We start from the raw sequence: 9811 nt of genomic DNA, 5'->3' as shown, positions 1-9811 counted from the left end.
CAAGAGAAGAAAACTTGGGAGCCATTAATAATGTTTAGCACTTCTGCAGTTATTAATTAATCCTCCTGCTCTTGTTGTGAACTGAGTCAGAATTATTCTTACTGTACAAATAAGGTCTGCATGGAGCTTAAAGAGATTTCCTTAAGAGACACAGTCAATCTGCATTAAGGACACAGCACAGGAGTCCAGAATCCCAGCACTAAGGGAAACAGACTCCTCCAGGATCCAGAGGCATGAAAAATATGGATTTGGATGAGGCAGTAAACACAAAATTACAGCACCTTCAAGAGGCTCTGTCCAACCCTCCTCAGTTGAAAGTTCTTCCCAGGGCAGTTCTAGATCTGCCCAAACCTTACCCATTGAAATCAGGTTGTTTCCCAGTAACTCCTGGGTTCAAAAATTCCTGAGATTTCAGAGAATCTATGGAAGCTTGGCTGCTTATTGGAATTATCCTGTACTAAGTCCTTTCCAACTGGTTTTCTCCCCTATTGTTTGGGAAGAAAAGGATGCTAAAATCTGTCTTGTCTCTACTCAGAACTGCTCACCTACTGATGCTTCTGGAGTGAGTAAAACATGGGTTTTCCTCTTCTTTCATCAGCAGGAAGGAAAAAAAAAAGGTAATTTGTTCTCCCTCTGTTCTCAGAATCATCTTTTGTTTCTCTGTTACCTCCCTCTTTACACTTCACCTGCATCTTCCCATGGCTGATGCTGTGGTTCAATGCAGCCCAGGCCAGGGGAGGATTTTCTCTGCCTGGACACTCATTCTCCCAGGATAAACAGTGTTCCTTGGTGCTGGAGCTCCTTCTAGCAAGAATTTCATTTAAAATAACAAAATCCTTCCCACCACATCCCTCCTGGAACTGGTTTGACGCGCAAACAAGTGGGAATAAGTAAAGTCTGCCATTAAGTCCTGGCTGAAATGGAAGAGCTGGCAGGAGCACAGGCACCAAAAGCTTCAGTAAGTACCCAAATTTGCAAAGACTCCTGATGGGCTCATTGTTAAATCTATTTACAGCAGCAGGAAAGATGAAAAATTAGGGAAAGAAGCAGTTTCCTCATCTTTTTAAATCCACATGGCAAAAGGTATTGTAATGAGTTGTCCATTAAACACCCATCCAGTGTTATTCCAAATGTCATGAAGGATCTGCAGGGGATTTGGGGTCAGTTAATCCAGAAGCAGATTGAGGAGCCAAGCAGAGCTCGTTCTCCTTCTGCAGCCCAAGTAAACGAGGCCTAACTGGGGTTAAAACCCAGTCCAGAGCTAGCTCAATAAACCAGTCCTTCATGGAACTGTGCCACATGAAATCCTTTGAAACCCAGGAAGTCAGAGCTGTGGCAGGAGGCAGGGGAGATTCAGCTGCAGTTTCTTTTCTCAGTCCCTGGATCTGTTCTGTCCCAAGTAGTTTAGCAGGTATTTTATAAAACAAGTGTTCAAAGTTACCTTGCACCATGCTTCAGGAAATCAAAGGACAGGCATTAGGGTTTTCAGATGGGAACTGTATTTTAAATGTGTTTAGAGATTCTTTAATGCCCACTGCCCTGGCTGAATGATGGTGATTCTTCTTGGAAATGATAATTCATTTCACTCCCCAGGAGAGCCAGATGGATTTTGGTTTATACTACTCAAACTTGTGCCATGTGAGTTACTGAATGGAAACAGGCTTGTTTTCCTGGCAGGCTTACAAGAGGAGATGGATATAGTGGCCTGTACCATCCTAAAATTCACACCTGAGAGGAAAACAAACCAAGCTGCTCTTGAGGAAAATGCTGCATTTTTCTTTGTTTGGCCCTTTCAAGTCTCTGTGCTGAGTTTGCACTGAGCTGTCATCCAGAAGGGAGATTAACACCATAAATTGATGCAAACCCAAACCTTCCTCATTGGAATTGGCCCCAGTGGCTGCTTCTCTGATCACTGCTGTCCTGAATTGAATCAATTTGTATGAAAAGTTTAAAAAAGTTAATCTGAAGATGCCAAAGAGCCACAAGTCTTAACACAAAGCAGGGGATCTGCTCTTAAACTGAGCAGAAAGTGAAGCAGAAATTTGGAACAATGCTGACTGAAGCCCACTGGGGATGAATATGTACATTCTGTGTAATATGTAATTTGTGTGTGCTCACAGATATGCAGATAACAATATTTACTATAAATCCCATTGCACAGCCAGTTTTAGCAGTTATTTTGACAACCTTTTCATGTCAGCAATGATGTTCACAAGTCCCATAATGGTTGTTTTCTGCAGAGACAACCCAAAGGCCCAGGGTGACAGTAAATATCCTGCCTCTCACAGTGTGTCCCAAGTGCTGTAATTCCAGGCTGAGGACACGTTAAATCAAACCAAAATTTTCATTCTGGAGCCCTGAGCCCTATCTGCTACAGAGTAGTTCCCTGGTGGGGGGTGGAAGACGAGAAGTGAATTATTAAAAAATTGGGAGTGCAAGTCAGATCAGCAGCCTGATTTTGGGAGGGCTGCTTCTCTTGCTGCAGCTGCCGCTGCTGCTGCATCCTCCTGCTGATGTTGGGTACAAATTGTGAGCAGAGACCCACGTCCTTGGAGCCTTTAGGAATGGCCTTGAAGTGTCCTGTGACATAGGTGCCATTTGGTAGCCAGGATGGACCATTAAGTGCCAGTGCTTTGGATGTATCTTCACTGGGAATACCACAATTCACGTGGCTTCTGAGTGCTTCTGAGTTCAGTTTAGGGCATTGTGCAACGACATGTTCCTGTGCCTTGGTGTAGTTCCTGTGTCTTGGTTCAGAACTGGAGCATTTTCAGTCTGTTTGTGCAATGGGCACTTGCAAGTTCTTGCAGGATTTTCTTCTGAGGGCTCCTAATTCCCATCAGTGCAGCAACTTGAGCAAGAACTTGAATAAACCAGCAGAAGTGTTGAAAGACACAAACCAAAGGATTTCTTCTCGTCAGTTTTGCACTGACAGGGGCATGGTGCATCTCCAGGGGAGGCTCACTGCAGAAAATGCACTCCCCAGTTCTGCCAAAATAACCATTCAAGGGTTTCCAGCTAAAATGGTTTGGACAGATTAAAAATTAAATTGCTTTGCTGGAAGCGAAAACTCAAGAGCTTATTTGATTCTAAAAGTTGCAGTTGATTCTTTTTTCTTAAGGGTTCCAAACAGGCAATGCCATAAGAGCCTCAGGTTCTTTTAGTGATGTCAAAATATGGAGTGAGATGTAATTATGGGACAATGTTATGTGTAAAGGAGACATCACATTGTTCACCATTAGAACTGATTTACAGTTATTAGTGAAGTGCCTGTCTTGATGTTTTCAAAGCTCCAGCGTGTTCTGTGTACCACTAAACCTCCTTCCTCTGCCTCTGGCCTGTTATGAAGGGCTGCTCAAGAGCAATTTTCATTCTTGCCACAGCCAGATCGAGCATTGAGAAAGAAGTTCTGATTTCAATATTGAAATTGTAATTTCTAATACACATTCAAAATGCAGATCCAGCATATGAGCCCTCCCACCCCATCTCAGGTGATTTTACACCTGCAAACCTCTGGCCACAATTAGCTAATGATTTGGAGGAAATTATTGTTTAACCTGACTCCAAGGTGATACTCATTGAGGATCCTGAGCCAGAGCTGAATGTAGTGAGTATTTGTTTTCCTGCTCAACTCCAGGCAGAAAAAAATACAAAAAAAAAAAAAAAAAAAAGGCAATGCTCTTTTGACAGAAAAGCTTGAGTTATGCCGCTGCTCACCGTGAAATTTCAGTGTTTTCATCAATTTCCACATGAGCAGCACAGCTTTGATTACAACCTCAAAACATTGCAATTGTAATGGGCTTCAGCTGCAGCTGCACAGCCGGCACAAGTGCGCCTGAGGTTTTAAGGTGGAGATGAGTGATTTTAAATGGTAAGTTCGTGCTTACGAGCAAGTGGTGTGCTTTTCTCTCCCTACTTCAAATTTTTATTGTTATAGATAGATTGCTTGATTTCCATATAATGGAACTCCTTAAAAATACAAACGAGCCGTGCTGTACGATATGTTCTCCTCTTTCAGTGGTGTTCTGGCCATTCGCCTCAGTGACAGGCGGTGCCAAGGACTGTATCACACGCCCTCCATGTTCTTACTTTACGTCCCCGCCGGGCTCGTCGGGGCCGTGAGGCGGGACGGGGTGGCCGCGACCCGCCCGCTTCGTGCTGGGTTCTCCTCAGCAGACACCGCCGGAGAGAGGCTCAGGCGGTTCTCCGGGAGCGACGGGAAGCAGCGCCCCGGAGCCCTCGGCCCCGCCGACGGGACGGGAGGAGCTCCCCGGCCCCGTGAGGGGAATGGAATGTGGGGGGGGGGGGAACGAGCTCCAAGACAACCGGTGGCGGGAAGGCGGTGCGCATGCGCGGGCAGCGCGAGGGCCCAGTCAACGTCCCGCGGCCGGGCCTGCGCATGCGCACCGCGCCCGCAGCGAGCCGAGCAACGCGGCTGGAGCCCCGCGCATGCGCTCCGGCCGCGCACCGGGGCTCCCCGCCGTGGCGGCGGGGCGCGGGCAGGGCCGCCAGCCCGGGGCGCGGACAGGTGGGTGGGCGGCCGGGCCGCGGCGGCGGGCCCTGCCCGGGCTGGGGCGGGCGGGCGCGCGGGAGGGAAGCGCTCCCAACGGCGGCGGGCGGGCGGGCGGGAGTGAATGACGTCATGACGCCGGCGCTTTCAGCGCGACGCGGCGCCACCTGGTGGCGGGGAGGGGGTGGTGTTGGACCCGGGGCTGGCCTCATCGCAGGCGTTACGTCACCGCTGTGGCGTCAGCGGGGTGACGTCACCCATGACGTCATTCCGGGCGCACGGGGCGGTCCCTGTGGGGCTGAGGGGAGCTCGGGCCGCGGCCCTCGGGCGGGCCCGGCTGGAGCTCAGCCCCGGGGCAGCAAACCGGGCACAAACGGTGCCGGGGGATGAAGCTCCATCCTCGGTGCTGGCGTCAAAGGCAGAAATTGGGGCACAAAGCAGAGGCAGAGCTGCCCTGGGTAAGGAGTGCGGGCGCCAGGGATCCCCGCAGCTCTTCCACTGACGGCCGGCGGGATTCGCTGGAAACGTTTAACGGGCCCAGCTTCAAAGCAAATTTCTTTCTGGCGGGGTTACCAGGGAAAGCAGTTCTGATGCATTTGTGGGTGCTTCGTGAAGCAGCGTGGAATTTTATCTGTTGTTTCCAGGCTCAGGGGCACACGGAGCAGCGTATTCAGGGGGGGAAGAGGGAGTCTGGAAAGAGCCTGGAGCCACAGCACAAGGGGGGGATGGTTCACCACAGGGCAGGGTTAGATGGGATTTTGGGAAGGAATTGTTCCCTGGCAGGGTGGGCAGGCCCTGGCACAGGGTGCCCAGAGCAGCTGTGGCTGCCCCTGGATCCCTGGCAGTGCCCAAGGCCAGGCTGGACAGGGCTGGGAGCAGCCTGGGACAGTGGCAGGTGTCCCTGCCATGGCAGGGGTGACGACGGGATGAGCCTTAAGGTGATTTCCAGCCCCACCATTCCATGATTCTGTGACGTGGGCCTGCCTTGAAGGGGAGGCAGTGTCAGCTGCTTTACTGACAACACTTGGTCCCTGAACTGCAGACACACAGGTGTTTATTTTAATCGTGCAGGTTTTAGATAATGCTAAAATTACAGCTGCCAAAACCAGCAAAGCCTAAAGGCAGTGACATTGGCTCTTGCTCAGTGTTGATTCTGCATGAACTCTCAAAAATCACAAACTGGATTTTGTCTACAAAAAAAGGCCCTTATGTGCTTGTCTTTTTTATCTGTTCAAGATACTCTTCCTGTCCTGGTCCCTTCTCTGCCTTTTGATTTTGGTGCTTGGATGAGAACAGTTATCTGGACACCAGTAAAAGTATGACAGAGGCAAACTGGAAACAGAAAGAATTGTTACCATGAGGTTTACATTTGGAAGAAAATGGACCTGAAGTTCTTTTGACTTTGCTTTTCCCCCTGGGTCAATTTCCTTTACATGCAGACTGTTTAGGGGTTCAGTGTAGCTCTTGTGTGTGATTTTAGCTGAGAAGAGACCAAGTTATTAATTGCTATGAATTAATGAATTGTTGGTGTGAAAGATGCATTGTCAGGTCACCTGAAGAAATCCATGATGAGTTTGGTCACCTTTTCAAAGAGAGTGTCCTCCTGTTTTAGAGAAATCAAGATACTTTGTTAAATTTCCCCTAATATTTGGTTTCAACATAATCACAAATCAGAAGATAGGATTTTTGGGAAAAAAATCAGTAGAACTACCCTTGTTTTAGGTGAATGTGGACTTCAGCTTTCACTTTTTCATTAATTATTCAGTTCATCCTCTTGCCACAAATATCACTGCTCCATTCTTGAGCTACAGAATAGCAGCACTGGTTGACATGGTCACAATTATCCCTGTTGGAGTGCAATCAGGCACCTGGGACAAGGTCACACTGAGGTTTGGAAGAATGATGGGCTGTCCAGTGGTTCCCTTTCTTGGCAGCTTGATTCTGGTGCTTGGGGTCTCTCTCAGCTCAGTTCCTAAGGTAAAGAATAGAAAAACAGGACAGGCAGAGGGTTGATCTCTGTGGAGTGGCACTAGAAACATAAGTGCTCAGTGGCAGCTGTTTGCAGCTGCATTTGGAAACTTATCTAGCTGCATTTGAATAATTTTAAATGCCTTGTATTGATTTTAATTCATAATTTTGTCCCTTGATACTCCTTTAGTGGTTTATAGAAGAATTACCCCTCTGATGACACAGAGAGCTCTCGTTATTAGCTGAATGTAGGTCTGGGTTTTTATAAACTCTGTTGATTTGGTTTAATTTTATTATCCCTCTTTATTCATCAATTCCCATATAAACCCTTTCTTTATCAGCCTGGTGTTGAGCTCAGTCTGTAAGATGGGTGTTTACTTCCCTAATTGTCCTTTTTGAAAAAATCACAGTGACTTCTGCTTGCAAATGATCTGATTCTGTTGACAGAAACACCTTCAGCAGCTGCATTTCAGCGTGCTTTGGATTGCTCCTTAACTTGGCTGCTTTCAGCACCATCAGGGGGTGGATATTATGGAAACATTTAGTATTTGCAGGATTAACAGTTCCACAGTTTGATATAGTGGCCTCTTCAGGTTTTTCTTCTTGGTTTTCATGTACACCAGAAAAGGTCTTTTTTGAAAGTCCTTAACTTTTTCTGACAAGGTGATTTTGCTTCCTGGTTTTAATACATTGCATTATTTATATTCAGATTCCAGTTCCATCACCATGATATTATTTTACATCTTTATTTTTATTATCACTCTGATTACTTTTCCTTCTCTGAAAACCAAGTGAGTTTTTATCAAGCATTTTTCTCTTTATTGATTTTTGGGGCCTCTACCAAAGTGTTTTTATTCGGTCCTTGAAATCAATTGTATTATTCTCTTTAAATTAATAACTTGTTGTTTTCAGTCAAACCAGTTTGATTTTTGCATCACCAGCTGCTTCTCTTTGTGATTTATGTGCTGCTGTGTTTGCATACAACCAGGAGCATTTGCACCTGAGTGACCGTTAGTTTTTATTTTTCTCTTCACTTCCCCTTTATCCTTCCAGAGGAGATTTAAAGTGAATTTTCTGTTCTGAGGACGTGTTGGTAGAGGGACACTTTGTTGTGTAAGTAATGATTTAAAATTCTGTCTAGAGTGTGATAGATGTTTTTAGTGACTGTGAAATGCTTTGAAATGCTTTGCCATCTGAGCAGGCTGCTGGCAGGGGGAGGTGTAGCCCTGGACAGGGATGTGAGGACTGAAGGGATATCAGATATGGAAGTGGCTGGTGCCAGATGGACACTGATGCTGATCCCTGCTAGGATTGCTCCTTGCAATCTCAGTGTGGTTTTCCTACCTAGCATTCCCTTGTTTATAGAGACTTGAATTAATTTCTCATTTCCTATTTTCCACATCTGGTTTTGTTAACTTTTTCTGGCACAGGGAAGCTGGCAGAGACCAGGACAAGAGAGTTGTACCTCTCTGGATTCATGTTTTGCACTTATATCTGTTCTCTTCTCACAGAACAAGCCCTGTTGTCCTCAGTGTTAAATTTTTTGCACTACTGCAGCCTCAGAGACCTTGCACTGTACAGATGCAGAGTTATGTCTTTATAAAGTAGTGATAAAGGTGTTGGTTAGTGGAGAGAACAGGCTCTAGTGAAGAATCCATAAAAGGATGGAGGATAATGTGCTTTTTCAGAAGTCACACCATTGACATGTAGGTTCTTCTCCATTAGGAAGCGGTAGGAAGATTTTTTTTTGTTCCAAGATTTGGTCTGAAGGAATCCCTAGAGACCTCCTTCCAGTGTGGCTGCCAGAAAAAACACTGCAGAAATTCTTCCCTCTTGCAGTATTTTGTCTGACTTGACTGGAAGTTTTATCACTAACCCTCAGATCTTTGGCTGCAGCCTCCACAAAAGGAGAAGAAGGTGATGAAAGTTGCAGTGCCAGCCCAAGTGGTGCATCCCATCATCCTGCTGCTGCCAGCACTCTGTAATTAGCAGCCCAGGCTCATCTAGGCCTGGCAATTAGCTGATTTCTGAAAGCAGGTGAAGCTGGAGGGAGGGCTGGGGTATAAAGGTGGCTTCCTTTGGACTCACTCCAGCAGGTCTGTGTCCTTCCTCTGCTGGGGACGCCAGACAATAATTCAGATTTTGGTTTTGCCTCACTTTCTAATGTTAATTAATCCCATTTCCTATTAGCATTTCTTGTGAAATACAGGAGATTGCTTCCAAGGCGCTTTCCTGGTTTTGGAAGTATAAAGTGAATTTTTCTTTCACACTGAGGAATTGAAGAGGAGATGTGCTGGGGCACCACTGTGGTGCTCAGGAGGGGTGTGCTGTGTGCAAGTTGTGGAGGCCTGCCCAGCACTGATGGGCTGTTGTAGCCACGGTGATGACATGTTCTTGGAGACTGAAATGGCAGGAGAATTGTTCCTGGAACAGACAGAGAGTGTAAAGCAGCAAGTGAGCAGGCCCAAATGTTGTGTCTTTGAGAGCATGTCAAGTTGGACTGCTGGTGGAAAAATGTTTTTAGGGGTTAAAAGAGAGGCTGCTCTGAAAAGTGGGAGGGTAACAGATGTTTTAGCTGTTTGGGGTTTTTTAAGAGTTTTATGATTTAACCAAGTAATTACAAGGCAGTAAATTGAAGGTATGTAGTAGGTGCATACTTTTAAATCTTAGTATTACAGAATAATTTGAATTGGAAGGGACTTTAAAGATCATCCAGTTTCATCCCCCTGCTCTGGACAGGGACACCTTCCACTATTCCAGATTGCTCCAAGCCCTCTCCAACCTGGCCTGGAACACTTCCAGGGATGGGACAACCTGTGCCAGGGCCTCACCACCCTCACAGGGAAGATTTTCTTCCCCATATCCCATCTAATCCTACTCCCTGGCAGTGGGGAGCCATTGCCCCTTGTCCTGTCACTCCAGGCCCTTGTCCAAAGTCCCTCTCCATTTTTTTTTGTAGGCTCCCATCAGGTACCTATTGAAATGGTGCAAATGATCATCAAGAGCAGTCAGTTCAAAGTACACCAAATCCATCCTTTTCCCTCCATTTTCCAGGTTCTATCTTTCATTCTTACTGATCCTGCTTTTTTTGATACCATTTTGCTGATCCGTGTTTACTTGAGGGGCACAGTTGGGCTATAGATTTGGCATCTCAGTGAACATGTAAGTGCTGCTGATTATTTTATTTGTGATTTGATGAGTCCTAAAATCATCCAATATGAATTGAATATTATACTGAAAGAAATTACTTTCAAAGCCATTACTTCATGAGCTCAATAAACTGGTGCCAAAGCTGGTTATTAGGGGCAGCAACTTCAGAAATACTGAGATGTT

This window comes from Fringilla coelebs (assembly GCF_963513975.1).
Source record: "Fringilla coelebs genome assembly, chromosome: 16".
NCBI lineage: Eukaryota > Metazoa > Chordata > Aves > Passeriformes > Fringillidae > Fringilla > Fringilla coelebs.
The sequence above is the reverse complement of the archived record's forward strand: the minus strand, read 5'-3'. Positions refer to the sequence as shown.